Below are 18428 nucleotides of genomic sequence, written 5' to 3' on the forward strand. Positions count from 1 at the left end.
TTTTTTTTTTTTTAAAAAAACAGAGTCTCACTTTATTGCCCTCTGTAGAGTGCGGTGGTGTCACAGCTCACAGCAACCTCTAACCCTTGGGCTTAAGTGATTCTCTTGCTTCAGCCTCCCGAGTAGCTGGGACTACAGGTCCCTGCTACAATGCCTGGCTGAGCTTTTCTATTTTATTTTATCTTTTATTTATTTATTTATTTTTTAAGACAGAGTTTCAAGCTGTCACCCTGGGTAGAGTGCCACAGTGTCACAGCTCACAGCAACCTTAAACTCTGGGGCTTAAATGATTCTTTCGCCGCAACCTCCTGCTGGGACTACAGGCACCTGCCACAACACCCAGCTATTTTTTGGTTGGAGTTGTCATTGTTGTTTGGCATGCCCAGGCTGGATTCGAACCCGCCAGCTCTGCTGTATGTGGCTGACGCCCTAGCTGCTTGAGCTACAGGCGAGCCAAGCTTCTCGATTTTAATAAGCTGTTAGACCAGGACAAATACAACTGATTTGATTTGATTTGTAAGACAAAGATTCATAATTACTGTTAAAAATTAGTAAGTTTTGGAATTTTGTTTGCATACAGAAGTTAACTTTCAAATTTACAAAACAAAGAACAAGGACTAAGCTGGGATAGACACAACTCTTCCCTTAGCTATTTCTAGGAGAGTTTGGCCATCAGCTTTCCTGGGACTGCCCCAGAGATGGGCATTACTAGGAAAATGAGAGGAGTCCTGCCCAGGAGGTTTGTGTGGCTTATTGTATTTGGTGCCTTAGGTACAATCTCAGCCCTCAAAAAACAAGGATGTGACTCCATCTTGCTTCACAAAACTGGCTGGACAGGCACTAGGTTCTTGGGGTGTGGCCTGCCTGTGTTGAAAAGCAGCTCTAAGTTTCCTTAAACTGAAAACAATCTGAAAATATGAATATTTCTCTAAATACCTTCCTGGGAGGGAAAGGATGAGGTTGGCACATTTTGTGAGCTGATTCCAGAAGAAAAATTTTGGCTTCAATCATTATTTTTGAAATACGTATTGAAAGGAGAGGAGAGAATAGTTGATATTGTCTGGTATTCTGTCAAAAGTATGGTAGGGGTTGTGGAGACACTTTTGGGGGAATATTTAAATGTGTATATCATTCCTTTATGAAAAATTATATATGTTTTCCTTCTTTTTGACTTGTATTATTTTTATTTGAAATATGGAGCCATCATAGAAAACTGGCAAATTACAAAAAAATTATAAAAATGCAATGTATATTTTTTGCATTGTGATTTATCCTAAACATGCTGACTTTTTAAAAACTTTTCATAAAAAAACCTTTTCTTTTTGAGATACTTGTGATCAGCATTTTCATTTTGCTAACTGCTCATTTGAATGTCCCTTCCCTTTTGCTAAGTTTCTTCCAGAATGGTCCAGAGAGATCTTTTGGTCTGTCGTTCTCAGCAAGTTCATGGACATGCCCAGGTTCCACGGTCACGCCACTTCGGTCCCTTAGCATATTTTACATTGTCCCTTTTGTACATAGTTGGCTTTCTTTCCTTTTTTTTTTTTCTTCTTCTTTTTTCTTTTGAGATAGAGTCTCACTCTTTTGTCCCAGGCTAGCATACAGTGGCGTCATAGCTCACAGCAACCTTGAACTCTCAAACTTCTGGGCTCAGGCAATCTTCTTGCCTCAGCCTCCTGAGTAGCTGGGACTGTATACCCACCACAAGGCCTGGTTAGTTTTTCAATTTTTAGTAAAGTTGGGGTTTTGCTCTTGCTCAGGCTGATCTTGAACTCCTGAGCTCAACCTGCTTCAGCCTCCCAGAGTGCTAGGATTATAGGCGTGAGCCACTGAGTCTGGCCTAAATTGGCATTATTGAAAGAAAGATGCTACAATTAATATTCGTATGAAATTAGAGAAAAATTTTAAGCCACTTTTTTCTTTGTGGAAGCATTTTTGTATTCATCACCCCATCTGATTTTTGAAGCTATCCTGTGGCCCATGCTGTGTGACTCCTCAGGGGATTAAGGCTCAGACAAGTGAAGGAGGAGGTGCTGCCAGGGGTTTCCCTTTTCTTTAGCCAGCCCATCATCTTCTCTGTCAGCAATTACTTACTTGTCTGCTTCTTTAGTCTTCAGTTTTGATCACTACTTGGCATTAGGGGTTCGCAACTGATTTCTGCTGCTGTGGAACTCTGGCGAGTCCTCAAGGTGTTAAGCATGAAGTTACCATGTAACTCAACCATTCCACCTAGGACATACTTGAGAGAACTGAAAAACCTACAGCCACACAAAAACACAATGTTCACGGCAGCATCATTCACAATAGCCAAAGAGTGCAAACAATCTAAATGTCCATCAGTTATTGAGTGGATAAACTGAATGTTGTACATGCATACAATGGAAATTATTTGACAATAAAAAAAGAAACGAAGTACTGACACATGTTGCCATAATGATGACCTTTGAAGACACAGTAAGTGAAAAAAGCCAATCATGGGGCAGCACCTGTGGCTCAAAGGAGTAGGGTGCCGGCCCCATATGCTGGAGGTGGCAGGTTCAAACCCAGTCCCGGCTAAAAACTGCAAAAAAAAAAAAAAAAAGAAGCCAATCACAAAAGACCACCCAGCCTTTTCTGTAACACTGCACGCTGCAGTTAGAGTGGGCCCTGCCTCAGCAGGAAGAAGGATGGGAAGAGGCTGCAGGGGAGAATTTAGGGAGGAGCTGAAGGACCCTGTCTCCTAAAAAAAAGATGGTGACAGATCCAGATCAGGAGATGTGAGCACGTCCAGGTTGGGGGCGGACTACCACTGGAGGCACTAGGAAGGGGGTTGCTTGCACGTTGGGGAGAGACTTGGAAAGAGAATTCAAGGTGAGAGAAATCAGGATGAGGCTAGACATTATTGGCAAAAAGCAAAACTAAATCCTGTAGTTCAAAAATTTTCCTGTCTTTGACCTGTTGGGATGGGCTTGCTGAGTATATCCTGCAGTGTGGGCACCAGCTAACTCTTCATGATTAGTTAGAACCTTTAGCTGCAAGAATTTATTTTTATTTTTTTATATGTTTTGTTGTTGTAAGAATTTTAAACCACGAAATGAAATTTACTGAAAGACATAGAGCAGCTTTCAGAAAGTAGAAAAGTTTATGGACTATAGTTTAAAAAAGTGTGGTTGGCTAGGCACCTGTGGCTCAAGTGGCTAAGGTGCCAGCCACGTACACCCAAGGTGGCGGGTTCGAAACCAGCCCCAGCCTGCCAAACAACAATGACAGCTGCAACCAAAAAATAGCCAGGCATTGTGGCGGGCGCCTCCCAGCTATTTGGGAGGCTGAGGCAGGAGACTCCCTTGAGCCCAGGAGTTGTAGGTTGCTGTGAGCTGTGATGCCACAGCACCCTACCCAGGGGGACAGCTTGAGGCTCCTGTCTCAAAAAAAAAAAAATGTGGTTAAATATACATGAACATGACATTTATCATTTTTTTCAACTTTTGTAACACTTTAATCAACAGAAGTACACACGCGATTTTTAAAATAAAATCAAGGCATCAGTGAGTAAGATCTAAGATGAAAGTAGCCACACCTCACAATGAGAATCCCATCAGATGGAAGGAGGCAAAGTCTAAACCAGACAGTGGAGGAGGGACGCACAGGAGAGAGGAAGGGCCCTGGGAAGGAATCATCAAGGCATGCTCAGCTGATGTCTTCCACTTCCAGGTTCTTCCCGCCCTAGTTGGGGCTTTGGGATAAATTATGGTATTTGGTTACAAAGAGCAACAGCAGGATCTGTTGTTTCTGGAATGGAGAAGGGTCTCTAATTCTGGGGGCACTGTAGACACTAGAGACTATGATGAGGTCATGGAAAGCATGAGGGCACTAGAGCTCCAAGGAGGCTACAGGGAAAACTCCATGCAAAGGTCCAGCTGGTACAGAGAAAATACATCATCAAGCACTAAGAATAACTATGGTGCCACCCTCAGAGTTGGTGGGAGGATTTCTCTCTGGTTGACTTGCAGAAGACATTCTTTCTTTATAGAGAGGACCACGGCATTCAGTTCTCTACAAAGTTCTATTAGTCTGGATCTTGTCCTGTTTAGCTTTATATTTTGAAGCGTCCTTAGGTTCCTTGCTGGGATTGCTCCAATCGTCAGCTTCAGGAGTGGTCTTGTAATGACGCCATGCAGACTTATTAAAAACTGGAAGTCTCTCAAATGATTCACTTGAAAGAGCCTTCAAATAAATGACAGCATCAGTACCCACTCCTTCCATGGAATACAGTTTCAAATCTCCCTGAAAATATCTAGCATACAGACGAGAAATTGGCAAGCCGTAACCAAATCCAGCCAAAGGGGCAGCTCTTGTAGGCTCCAGGCTAGGTCTAGGAGCAGTTGAATACATGTAGTTAAAAAGACGATCTATTTTTCGGAGTGGGACACCACCACCTAGGTCACTTATCTTAATGGATAAGTCTTCTTTCCCCAGGGTAACAAGGGTTTTAACAGCCGGGTAGCCTTCTTTTCTATCTTCATGGAGTTCCACCGTTGCTCTCATTGAGTTCTTGAACAACTCAAATAGCATGTGAAACAGATGTGAGGGCACATAAACTACCTGAATAGGTTTGTCTGGCGCTTTGGCATTGAATTCTTCGACTTCCAGATCTGGAGCTACCAGGTAGTACTGTTCACATAGCATCTTGGCTGTTTCATAGGCATCTTTCACCACGTCAGCCACGTTACAGGTAGGATCAATACTCCCTATGTGTTTAGGATGAGCAGGATTAGTGTCACCACCAAACAGAAGTGTGTGCTGGTTGATAAGCATGCGGAAAGAGATGCGGTTGGTGTAAAATCGATCCAGAAAATACTGAATGTTACTGTTAACGAAAGGATCGAATCCAAACTTCTCCTTGTATTCAATCACTCCTTGTGCCATTGTAGGAACCACATCATTGTGCCTATTTCTGACTTTGATCAGAACTTGTAGAAAGTTATCCAAGACCCGTGGATCCTCAGGGCTCTTATTTTCATATTCTAGGAGTTCCAGAAAGCTCTGCATATACCAACTCTTAACCAGTCCCACTGAAGGGCGGTTAAGTAAATTATCCGGCAGAAGATTAACTTCTCTCATGGTGTTAGCCAGGCGTACCGGAAGCTCCTTTCGTAGAAACATATAAGAAGTTTTCTCACATGCGTTGTCTCTCCCGAAGTCCAGGAACTGTTTGATGGAGAGCGGCGACGGCGAAAAGCGCGAGTAGTGCTCGATCTGCTCGGGCACCGGCGGCTTCAGCAGCCGCCGGAACAGCCGCATCCTCGCGGGGGCAGGGCAGACAACCGCCGAGAAGCGCAGGTGGTCTCCGGGGCCGGCGCGGCCGAGCCCAGCGGATCCGGCGCGTCCCCCAGGCGCGCGCCCGGCCTCTAGCTCCGCCTCCGCGCAGCCGCGGCTCCCGGGCCTCCAACCGCCGCCCGCGGCTTCCTAGGCTCCGCCCCGACCGTCGTCACCTTAACCATTTTTAAGGGAACAGTCCTGTGACACTGATCACATTCTCACTGGTGTACAGCTGCCACCGCTGTCTTTCTACAGAATTTACTCATCATCTTCAACTGACATTCTGCACCTGTAATTCCCTTTCTGCTCTCCCGGCTTGCCCCTAGTAAGCTCCATTCTACCTTTAGTCTTTGAATAAGACTGTTCCAGGTACTGCGTGTCATTGGAATCATACAATGTTTACCTTTTTGGGACTGGCTTATTTTACTTAAGTATAATGTCCTCCAGGTCTATGCATGTTGTACCATGTGTCAGAATATTCTTCCTTTTCAAGGCTAAACAACATTCATTGTATGTCTGTACCACATACTATTTATCTATTAATCCATATGGCCCCTGGTTGCTTCCACCTTCTGGCTGTAGTGAATCAGACTGCTATTTTGAGAGAACATGTAGTAGCTGTGATTTTCATAGGCCATGAACTTAGGGATTCAAAAAGTAACTTCATTTTTCTATAACTGTACCTAATTCCTATTAAACACTTTTTTTTAAGGTTCGGTGTCCGTAGTACAGTGGTTACAGCACCAGCCACCTACACCGAGGCTGGTGGGTTCCAACCCGGCCCAGGTCAGCTAAACAACAATGACAATTGCAACAAAAAATAACCAGGCGTTGTGGTGGGTGCCTGTAGTCCCAGCTACTTGGGAGGCTGAGGCAAGAGAATCGCTTAAGCCGGAGAGTTTGAGGTTTCTGTGAGCTGTGACACCACAGCACTCTACCGAGGGCGACATAGTAAGACTGTCTCAAAAAAATTTTTTTTTAAATAGGTTTTTGCTCATTTGATTAAATTAATTAATTTATTTTAGTGGCAGCCTCACTCTGTTGCTGGGCTAGTGCCCTGACATCAACCTAGCTCACAGCAACCTCAAACTCCTGGGTTCAAACTTCCTGTCTTAGTCTCTGGAGTACCTGGGACTACAGGTGCCTGCCACAATGCCTAGCTATTTTTTTCTATTTTTAGTAGAGACAGAGTCTCACTCTTGCTCATGCTGGTCTCCTAAGCTCAAGGGATCCTGTGGTCTAACACCAGAGTGCTAGGTGTGAGTCACTATATCTGGCCCCTAATTCCTATTTTGAACCTCCATTCCCTCAGATAGCAGAAAAAAAAATTCCAGTTTATTTTTTCTCAGTGACCTAAGGGTGTTCTCAGTTCTTTCTTTCTTTCTTTCTTTTTTTGAGACAGAGTCTCAAGCTGTCACCCTGGGTACAGTGCCGTGGCATTGATGAATTTTGCTCTTCAGTAGGTTCTTGGTCTCGGTGATTTGAAGAATGAATCTGCAGGCCACAGATCAGTGTTCAGACAGGATTTATCTACAGAAAAGAATACAAAACACCAGAACTCTTGGCAAAGAGAGAAAACCCAAGTCAGGAGAGAAAAGCTCTCTCCTGGGCGGAGCGTGTGGCTGAAAGGAGTAGGATGCCAGCCCCCACTACCAGAGGTGGTGGGTTCAAACCCAGCCCCGGCTAAAAACTGCAAACAAAAAAAAAGAAGAAAAAGAAAAGCTCTCTCCCTCCCTCTCTGTCTGACCCTGGGCAATTTTGTCAAGGGGTGTATGTAGTTGCATGGGGCCCTCTGTAGTTACATTTAGCGTAAGGTGACCAGATTTTAACATTGGTAAAGAGGGACACCATTGGGGGGGGACACGAGGCCTGACAACAATGCAAACTTTGATAAGCAGTTCTCGATAATCAGTTCTCAACAATTATTTGTTATTATTAAAGTTTAACATTATACAATTAATAAAAATAATATAAAACACATATCCTGGTGAAATAGCCACATGGCAGCCGAAAACCGTATATTCCTTTCCTGTTCTCCTGTGTTCCCTAGCTTGTTGTGCATTCTTTCCAAAAATTGGGGCTTTTTAAAAATGCCACAGAATACAGGACAAATTGTTAAAAATCAGGACTGTCTTGTCAAAAGCGGGACATCTGGTCACCTTATTCTAGAGAGGGGGGGCTACTTGTTTGTTCCAGTTTGGCTCCTGAGCTAATTGTCCTTGCCTAGAAGCAAGGGAGGGAGCCAGTCTCCTTCTGATACCTTGCCCAGGAGGGGAGTAGGGAGTTTACATTAGCCTTTTCATTTGCAAATGAAGTTACATTAACCTCTTCATTCCCAAATGGAGTTACATTAACCTTTTCAGCAGCCGATATATTCCCTTCCCTTCTCCTGCTGTTCCCTAGCTTGTTATGCATTCTTTCCAAAAACCAGGACTTTTTAAAAACACCATGGGAGGCAGGACAAATTGTTAAAAATTGGGACTGTCCCACCAAAAGCCAGATGTCTGGTCACCTTAATTTAGCGTGTCTGGGTGGCAAATGAATGGCTACAATACCTTTCCTTCTGAGGCCTAGGAAATTTGGATGAAATTGACCAAGCCTAGGAAAAGGGAGTTCCTTGTCCAGCCTTAAGTGCAAGGGGAGGGAAACCTAAGGTGCTGGTGTCTCCCCAGCAATTATCTAGCCCCTCTGGCTACTGGAACCTCCTAGGAGGGCCTCTTGCTTGTCCTCCAGCCCACTGGTTCCTCTGCCTGCTACCACTGCACCAACACCACCAATGTGGAGGCAGGAAGTCTGCACCTCATCTCCCCCCAGCTGACTGGGGCACCACCTGTCCTGTATCAGTATTGCAGCTCACAGCACCCTCAAACTTTTGGGCTTAACTGATTCTTTTGCCTCAGCCTCCCAAGTAGCTGGGACCACAGGCACCTGACACAACGCCTGGCTATTTTTGTTGTTGTTGCAGTTGTCATTGTTGTTCAAAATAGGAATTAGGGGCCAGATATAGTGGCTCACACCCAGACACCAGGTTCGAACTGCCAGCCCTGGTGTCTGTGGCCAGCTCCCTGCCCACTGAGCTACTGGTGCCACCCCTGTTCTCGGTGATTTTAAATGAAAATTCAATTCAGGATTTAATTTTCTTCTGACCCTGTTCCTTTGATGGATCTCAATTTTATGCCGTGACTGTGCAAGGGCGTGCGTGGGCATGCATTGGCATTGGGGTGGTTTGCAGTTGTGTTCTGCCTTGGGCTGCCAGCCTAGGAGTTGCAGGTGTGTGTTTCCCTCATTCCACTTTGGCAACTATGAAGCCTCCTTTTCCCCAGCCTTGGACCACGTGGCCCATGCTTGTCCCTGCTGCAGCTCCCCCCTCCAGCTTTCTCTCACTGACTGACTTTGACACCCTACTGGAGGAAATACGTCTTACATGGGCCTGAGGGAGCCTTGTAGGGGCCACCCAGGATCTCAGCCTCATTCAGTAGAACTGTTTCCATACCATCATGGTATGGGGAAGGCAGGCTGCCACCTCCTGGGAGTCCTGAGGGAGCAGGGTGAAAGTCCTCTTTCCTCTCTCAAGTCCCCAAACCTGGTGAGGGTTCTGTAATCCTCTCACCTTAGAGATTATCTTGGTGTTAGGAGCAGAAACTATCACCAGATCCTAACTCCCCTGAACTCCCACTCTTTTTCTACACTCATCCTAGAATGTTTTTATCTCCTTCGTGGGAGAAAAATTAATGAGAGAAGCAATTCTCTATGCCCTGTGTTCATACAAGCATACTTGGAGATATTTTGGTTTCAGTTCCAGACCTTGGCAATAAAATGAATAGTGCAATGAAGTGAGTCACATAAATTTTTCGTTTCCTGGTGCATATAAAGGTTAAGTTTACACTATAGTCTATTAAGTGTGCAATAGCATGCTATCTCGCAAAGTAATGTAATACCTTAATTAAGAATTATTGCCAAAAAATGCCAGTGATCATCTGAGCCTTCAGAGAGTCGTAATCATTTGTGCTGTGGAGGATCTTGCCTCATTGTCAGTGCTGCTAACTGATCAGGGTGGTATCTGTCAAAGGATGGAGAGGCCATGGCAGTTTCTTAAAATAAGACAACAGTGATCAACAGTCCTTACAACATGGTCACCAGGAGTAGATTCCATGTTAAGAAACCACTTTCTTACTCATGCATAAGAAGCAACTCCTCATCCGTTTAGGTTGTATTAATGTGAAGGTTACTTGTAAAGTTTCCTGACAGACTGTGCTAACATCCTTTATCTCATATCAGATCACATCAATTCAGTCACATCTTCAGGCTTCTGCTACTTCTGGCTTTACTCCTCCTTCCCTGGCTTCCTCTCCCCTCCCTTCTTCTTCTACAGGCGCCTGTCTGTGGCATCTGGGAGTACTGGCACCTCGCTCCCTATAAGGTCAGCACACCCTGGGGGTTCACAGCCCTTTCCTTTTCGTCTGAGCAGATAACCTGCGCCTCTCGCCTCTCTGTTGGAGAAGGGGGACAGGACTAAAGCAAGTTCCCACGATCCCTCCGCAGGGACTGCTCTGGAAGGTCCCCCCGTCCCCCGCCGGTCCCTCCAGAGTTCCACGTTGGGCAGCCGTCACTCGCAAGCGGCTGTCGCCTTACTTTGGGCAGTGACTGGCGGCGGACACGTGACACAGCAGGCGGTGAGGGCGACCTCGGAGTCGCCCATCGTGCCTGCCACTTCAAAGTCCAGAAACACCTCTTTTGTCTTCTGGAAAGGCCGGAGGATGATGTCTGGGGCTGGGAGCCGCGGAGCCCCACGGCCTGGCGTCCCGCAGGGTTGCTGCGTTTTGGGGTGGTCAGACCGCGGAACCGGGCGGCTGAGCCACTGGCTGAGCACCGCTTGGGTCCGGGAAGAGCCGCAGCCAGGGGCGCAACCGCGATGCCCAGTGCTAGGGTGGACCAGAAGTCGACCCCACCCGGCTTGCTCTGCACAGTTTGGGCTCCAGCGGGCCGGCAAAGAGCACGGGCGCAGCTGCCACCTGCTGGCGGAGTTCTTACGCTGAGGACGGGAGGCGCATCCCCCAGGCTCTGCTCTTGATTCCAGTTCGCACATCTGCAGTTACTTCTCCACTGAAGTCTTGAGCCCCTCAAAGTCATCCACAAGCACTGCAATCAGCTTCTTCCAAACTCCTGTTAATGATGGTATTTTGGCCTCCACCCATCATGAATGTTCTTTTTCTTTCTTTCTTTCTTTTTTTTTTTTTTGAGACAGAGCCTCAAGCTGTCGCCTTGGGTAGAGTGTAGAGTGCCGTGGCATTACAGCTCACAGTGACTCATGGGCTTAAGCGATTCTCTTGCCTCAGCTTCCCAAGTGGCAGGGACCACAGGTGCCCGCTACAACACATGGCTATTTCTTTGGTTGGAGTTGTCATTGTTGTTTGGCAGGCCCCTGGATTCGTACCCACCAGCTCTGGTGTATGTGGCTGGTGCCCTTAGCCGCCTGAGTTACAGGTGCCAAGCCATGAATGTTTTTAATGACATCTAGAATGCTGAATCCTTTCCAGAAAATATTTCGTTTCACTCTTCCCTGATCCTCAGAGGAGTCACCATCCATGGCAGTCCTCAAGAAATGTATTTCTTTTTAAGACTTGAAAGTTAATTTAATTTAATTTTTTTTTAATTTCAGGTTAATGTCAGAGTACAATTTTTTTTTTTTAAATTTCAGGTCAATGTCAAAATATTTGAATTTGTTAGGTAGAGTCCCTCTGTGGTTATCTCTTGCATGCAAACACCCCCACACCATTCCTATTCAGTGAAAGCACCCCAGCCCTCCTAGCCCTCCCTCATTCCCCCTTCCTCTAACTTGAATTGAAATGAGTTTTTCTCCTATGTGGGCATGCATTATTAGACCTGGTTTCATATTTTATTGAGTACATTGGATACATGCTTTTCCATTCTTGTGATACTTTACTAAGAAGAATGTGTTTCAACTCCAACCAGGCTAGTACAAAAGGTGTAAAATCACCATATATATATATATTTTTTGGAGAGAGTCTCAAGCTGTCGCTCTGGGTAGAGTGCTGTGGCATCACAGCTCACAGCAACTTCAAACTCTTGGGCTTATGTGATTCTCTTGCCTCAGCCTCCCGAGTAGCTGGGAAGACAGGTGCCTGCCACAACACCTGGCTATTTTTTATTGTTGTTGTTGTTGTAGTTGTCATTGTTGTTTGGCAGACCCAGGCCAGGTTCCAACTTGCCAGCCCCGGGTGTATGTGGCTGGTGCTGTGACCACTGAGCTACGGGTGCTGAGCCAAACTCACCATCTTATTTATTTATTTAGACAGAGTCTCACTTTGTCATCCTCAGTAGAGTGCTATGGCGTTACAGCTCACAGTAACCTCCAGATCTTAGGCTTAGGCGATTCTCTCTCTCTCTCTTTTTTTGAACACATTAAAATTTGGTTTAATAATTCTTTGTGGCCAAAAAAAAAAAAATCACATTTGTAGTGAATGAATAAGAAACTTTTTTACTGTAGCAGTAAGCTATTATTAACTACCATCCCATGAATTCATAGGGAGGAGGCTCTAGTAGCTCAGGGAGGCACCTTGCCATTAAATGTGACAAAGCATTGATTGACTTTTGAATTCATGGGAAATAGGTTCCAGCACCTTGTATCACTGTTACATGGGGTCTAATTGATTATCCTGTGTGCTATGCTGTACACCTATTATGCCATGAACTCAGGGGGAATAAATAGGTTCTAGCACCTAAAAGCATGGATCCACGTACTCCTGTGTGCTATGTTATATGCTTTATGCCATGAATTCATAGGGAATGGGTTCCAGGATCTCAGGCTCCTTTCTGTTGGTTCTCACAGAGTGGGCTTCTCTGGGTGGAGCAGGCTGGCGCTTCAGTTGAACCCAGGTAACTTTCTCTTTGGCTTCCTTCTTTGTCTGATCATTTTCCTTCACACGTTTCAGGAAGCTATCTCGGCTCTTAGAGTGCTTAATATGCTCAATACGAACATTAATCCTCTTGGCAAGAATCTTGCCCTTAACTTGTTTGTTTACAACAATGCCAACAGTATGCTGGGTAACACTGTAGACTCTTCCAGTTTTGCCACGGTAACACTTGTGTGGCATGCCTTTTTGAACAGTACCCATTCCCTTGATGTCTGCAATATCACCTTTCTTGCAGATTAGCATATACGTGTCCAAAGGAACAACTCCATGTTTTCTAAAAGGCCTAGAGAACATGTATTGGGTGCCTTTCTTTTTTCCCTTTGTGTTTGTCATTTTGGTGAATTACTGGAAGATGGCGTCTCTGGCCAAAAGCTTAGGCGATTCTCTTGTCTCAGCCTCCTGAGCAGCTGGGACTACGGGTGCCCACCATAATGACCTGCTATTTTTTGTTGCAGTTTGGCTGGGGCTGGGTTTGAACCCACCACCCTTGGTATATAAGGCCAGTCCCCTACTCACTGAGCCACAGGCGCCACCATCAAACTCACCATCTTTTCAATGGCTGAATAGTATTCCATGGCATGCATATCCACAATTTGTTAATCCATTCCTGAGTGGATGGGTATTTAGGTTGTTTCCATATCTTGGGGATTGTAAATTGAGCTGTGGAAAAATAATCTAGTGCAAATGTCCTTATGATAAAATGATCTTTTTTTCCTTCTGGGTAGATGCCTGGGATTGTGGGGTCAAATGGGAGGTCTTATTTGTGTTCTTTGAGGATTTTCCATACTTCTTTCCAAAGAGGCTGTATTAGTTTGCAGTTCCAAGGACTTGAAAGTTTAAGTGACTCCCTGATCCATGTGCTGCAGAATGGATGTTGAGTTAGTAGTCTCAAAAACTAAATCAATCTTGTGCTTCTCCATCAGAACTCTTGGTTAGTCAGGTGCATTGTCAATGAACAGTAATATTTTGAAAGGATTTTATTTTGGAGCAGTATGTCTCAACAGTGGGCTTAAAATAGTCAGTAAACTATGCTGTAAAAAGATGTTCCATCATTGTTGTTCCATTTAAAGAACACAGGCAGAGTAGATTTAGCATATTTTTTATTTCAGATTAATATGAGGGTACAAATGTTTAGGTCATATTGTTTTCATTTCTAAGGTAAGATTCAAGTTGTAGTTGAGCCCTTTTTAGGGGTCTTAGGATATTTAGAATGATAAAAGAGCTTTGGCTTCAACTGAAAGCTAGCAGCTACTTTAGCCCCTAACAGGCGCTGACTTTTCCTCTTCGGCTATGAAAGTCCTAGGTGGTATCTTCTTCCAATATAAGGATGTTTTGTTTACATTGAGAATCTGTTGTTTGTGTAACTACCTTTATCACTTATTTTGACTAGATCTTCTGGATAATTGCTGCAGCTTCTGCTTCACTTTGTTCTTTTATGTTATGAAGATAGCTCTTTTCCATAAACCTCTTTTTTTTTCAGTTTTTTTTTTTTTTGGCAGGGGCTGGGTTTGAACCTGCCACCTTGGGCATATGGGGCCAGCACCCTACTCCTTTGAGCCACAGGTGCTGCCCCCCATAAACCTCTTGAACCAACCTCTCCTAACCTCCAACTTTCCTTCTTTAGCTTCCTCAGCTTTTTTTTGTTGTTGTTGCAGTTTGGCCGGGGCTGGGCCCAAATCCACCACCCTCGGTATATGGCACCAGCCCCACTCACTAAGCCAAGGGGCTGCCCGTTTCCTCAGCTTTTTTAGCCTTCAGAGAATTGAGGAGAGTTGGGGACTTGGTCTGGATTAGGCTTTGGCTTAAGGGCATATTGTGGCTGACTCGATCTTCTATGTGGACCATTACAACTTTGTCCGTATCAGCAGTAAGTGTGTCTCACTTTCTTACTATAGTCGCATTTACTGAAGTAGCACTTTTAATTTCCTTCAGGACCTTCTCCTGTGTATTCACAGCTTGGCTAACGCTTTGGTGTAAGAGGCCTGGCTTTTACCACATCTTGGCTTTTGACATGCCTTCTTCACTAAGCTTAATAATTTCTGGCTTTTGATTTAAAGTGAGGAAGAGGTGGGGCATGGTGGCTCATGCTTGTAATCCTAGCCCTCTGGGAGGCTGAAGATGGGAGGATCCCTTGAGTTTAGGAGTTCAACACCAACTTGAGCAAGGAGACCCCATCTTTACTCAAAACAGAAAAAGTAGCTGGGGATAGTGGTGGGCATCTATAGTTCCAGCTACTTGGGAGGCTGAGCAGCAGGGTTGTTTGAACCCAGGAGTTTGAGGTTGCTATGAACTAGGCTGATGCCATAGCACTTTGGCCTGGGTGACAGAGTGAAACTTTGTCTAAAAAAAAAAAAGTGAGAGATGAGTGACTCCTCCTTTCACTTAGAGGCCATTGTAGGGTTATTAATTGGCCTAATTTCAATACTGTGATGTCTCAGGGAATAGGGAGGTAGGAGGAGAGGTAGGGAGATGGGGTGGAGGGGAAACAACTGGTGAATGGAGCCATCAGAACACACACATTTATCAGTTAAGTTCACCATCTTCTTCTTTTTTTGTTTTTTTGTCATTGGGGATTCATTGAGGGTACAAAGACACAGGTTATACTAACTGCATTTCTCAAGCAAGGTCCCTCTTATAAATATATTCCTCCCCCAAGCTTACCGTCTTCCATGAGCATAGTTCATGGGGCCCCGAAACAATCAAAATAGTAACATCAAAGATCACCGATTACCACAATGGATATAAAAATAATGAACATTATTTTTACACAGAGCCATTAAGCGAGCTTGTGCTGCTAGAAGAACGACACTAACAGTCTTGCTTCACGGTGGTCCCTAGAGACCTTCAGTTTGGATGAAACCACAGTATCTGTGGGGCACGATAAAGCAAAGCACAGGTGTGCCTGTACCAAGAGCTTGCAAGTGGAACTCCAGGAAGAGACTCCTTGAAATCTCAGCTTTTCCACTAGGAGCTGCTGTCTGAGCCCTGTCTGAGCTAGACGCCTTCACGTCTGCGCACCTCTTTCCTCCATTCTGCTCCGTCTCCTTGGAGGATGACTCACAGGGCGACATCAGGGGGTTCCTTTGGTTTGGTTTCCAGCTTCTGGTTGTATCTGGCCCATGAGGAGCACTGATAAAAGATGGGAGCAGATAGGAAACTGAGGTTAGGATGGCTTTGTCTCAACCCAGGACCATGTCCCCTGCCTGGGGACCTTCTCCACACAGCTGTCTTCCTTCAGCTTCTGGTAACCAGGTGCTGCACTCAGCCAGAGTAATAAGAGCTCTAAGGGTTACTGTGCTGACCCTCGTGGTTTCCCTAAACACTGTCCAACCCTTTGCAGATTATCCTTATATTAAACTTTTCTCAAATTACCTACTTTGAGTGTGCCACTGACTTTCTATTGGTATTCTGACTGATAAAAATACACACACTTGGCTCGGCGCCTGTGGTTCAAGCAGCTAAGGCACCAGCCACATACACCTGAGCTGGTGGGTTTGAATCCAGCCTGGGCCCACCAAACAACAATGACGGCTGCAACCAAAAAATAGCTGGGCGTTGTGGTGGGAGCCTATAATCCCAGCTACTTGGGAGGTGGAGGCAGGAGACTTGCTTGAGCCCAGGAGTTGGAGGTTGCTGTGAGCTATGATGCCATAGCACCCAGGGTGACAGCTTGAGGCTCTGTCTCAAAAAAAAAAAAAAAAAAAAAAAAATTCACACACTGGCCAGGCCCAGTGGCTCACACCTGTAATCTTAGCACTCTGGAAGCCTGAGGAGGGTGGATTGCCTGAGCTTACAAGTTCCAGACCAGCCTGAGCAAGAACCAGACTCCATCTCTACTAAAAATAATTTACTTGCCAGGCATTGTGGTGGGTGCCTGTAGCCCCAGCTACTTGGGAGGCTGAGGCAAAAGGATCACTTGAGTCCAAGAGTTTGAGGTTGCTGTGAGCTATATTGCCACAGCACTCTACTGAGGGTGACAAAGTGACAAACAAAACAAAACAAAACAACTACAATATGCACACTGTAGCCCACTGACTATCCAATGGGAGAGAATTGCCTGAAGCCAAAGTAGGAGTAGGAGGAATGCATTTAGGTTCAGCTCACCAGATGTTTTCTACATGAACAATATGCAGATGTTTTTCCTTGTCATCTGCTTGCTCTCAGAGAGCATGGGTCAGATCCAGGGCAACGGATGAGTTATACGCGTGTTCCTCAAGGGACAGGATAGGAGGAGGTTGCTGGCTTATCTCTATTTTTTTTTTAAGAAACATCCTTCCCCCAATTTTATTTATTTATTTTTGAGACAGAGTCCCCCCAAATTTTAAAAGTAGTATAAGGTCGTTAGTAAACTCAGAAAATATAGGAATTTACAAACAGAAAATTATATTTCTACCACCCAGAGGAAACTACTGTTAAAATTTTGGTTTATGCGCGACCTGTGGCTCAAAGGAGTAGGGCACTAGCCCCATATGCCAGAGGTGGCGGGTTCAAACCCAGCCCCGGCCAAAAAAACTGCAAAAAATTTTTGGTTTATATTTTTCCATTTTTTTTTCTATTACTGTAACGAGTTGTATTGATGCTCTATACAAAGTTTCCAGTTTTTCATTATTGCAAACAATAGTGTGTTGAACATCTTGGTATACAATCTGTCATTGCATCTCTGAGGTTATTACCTCCTGATAGATTTCCAGAACTCATATATTTGAATTAAGGGTGACTTAGCTCCATCTGCCATAACAAAATACCATAGAGCAAGTGGTTTAAACAATAGAAATTTATTTCTCACAGTTCTGGAGGATGGAATGTCTGAGGTCAAGGTTTTGGCTGAGTCAGTTTCTGGTGGGAGCTCTCTTCCCGGCTTGCAGCTGGCTGCTGGTTACTGTGTCTTCACATAGTAGAGAGAGCTGTGGTGTCTCTCCCTCTTTTGGAAAGGGCATCAGCCCTATTCAATTAAGAACCCCTCCTTATGACCTCATTTTACCTTATAACCTCCTCAGAGGCTCCATCTCCAAAAAATAGTCACATTGGAGGTTAGGGCTTCAACATAGGACTTTTTTTTTTTTTTGAGAGGGATGCAATTCAGTATGATAAAGGGCATACAAAATTTTAAGACTCAGGATACATAATTTCAAATAGCTTTTCAGAAAAGTTATCCTAGTTTATGCTATCATAAGCTGTGTGTGAAAGTGTGGCTGTCACTCGCAATAGCTTCCTTTTACCAATGTATATTTTTGCCAACATCTAAAAATACTCACTGCTAATATTTTTATGGTTCTCCCTCTTACAAAATATAAGATCATAGTCTACACTCTTTTTGCAGTTTGTATCTTTTAAATTTAGAAATACCTTGCGTGTCTTGGTTTCGTTATATTTTCTTCGTATGAACTTTATTATTATTTAAGTTTTCATTAGTTTAAAAAAATTTATCAGCAGTGATGTTCATTATAAAAATTGAACTTTACCTCTTAATGCAGCAATTTTCTAAAATAATGCAGGACAAGGGTATTGTTGCATACGTCTTTGGAAAATGCCATCTTCTGTAACTTCCCTGAGTGAAGGGATTCTTGTGGGGCCCTGGGAGCTCTTGTCTATGGACTTTTTACACGATAGATTGGCTCCTGTGGGTGCCAGGTTTCTAACCAGCATGGCTCATGGCTCCTATTCCTGTGCTGTGGCGAGTCTCCCTTCCTTGCACTGAACAATCTGCTAGGGAGGGCAGCCCCTAGGATGGCCCTAGGGCTGCTGCAGGACGGGCCAGGGGAGGAGGTGCACCCAGTGCTGCCCTGCCGGCCAGCTTGGTTCCTATCCTTCCCAGAGTGGCTCATATTTGGTTTGTGAGTGTGAATGTTCAGTGGAATCTAAAAAGATCAAGTTGCACCCTGAATTATAATCTGGGCAGGAAGGGAGATAACTGCTTTGTTTCTTCTCTTTAATTATAAGTTTTTAGAAGAATGAATTGGTACCATAGCAACCTCCCAAACCGACCAGTTAGAATCCCTCTCCTGTTTTCTCCTCCAACTCTAAAAAATACCTAGCCTTGGCTCAGCGCCTACAGCTCAAGCAGCTAAGGTGCCAGCCTTAGCCACACCAGAGCTGGTGGGTTCAAATCCAGCCCAGGCCTGCCAAACAGTAATGACAACTACAACCCCCACTCCCCAAATGACTGGGCTTTGTGGCAGGCACCTGTGGTCCCAG

The 18428-nt window shown here is 44.8% G+C and overlaps 2 pseudogenes across 1 annotated transcript; both read right to left on the minus strand.

The window, feature by feature from the left end:
- Positions 1 to 4032: 4032 nt before the first annotated feature.
- Positions 4033 to 5292, minus strand: LOC100952098 (annotated as a pseudogene). Its single transcript, XR_001161404.1, has one exon. The product of XR_001161404.1 is annotated as a pyruvate dehydrogenase (acetyl-transferring) kinase isozyme 3, mitochondrial pseudogene (transcript).
- A 6791-nt stretch (positions 5293 to 12083) lies between these two features.
- Positions 12084 to 12575, minus strand: LOC100952420 (annotated as a pseudogene).
- Between the last annotated feature and the right edge of the window lie 5853 nt (positions 12576 to 18428).

This window comes from Otolemur garnettii, unplaced genomic scaffold, assembly GCF_000181295.1.
Source record: "Otolemur garnettii isolate 467f Iridium unplaced genomic scaffold, OtoGar3 scaffold00059, whole genome shotgun sequence".
NCBI classification, from domain to species: Eukaryota; Metazoa; Chordata; class Mammalia; order Primates; family Galagidae; genus Otolemur; species Otolemur garnettii.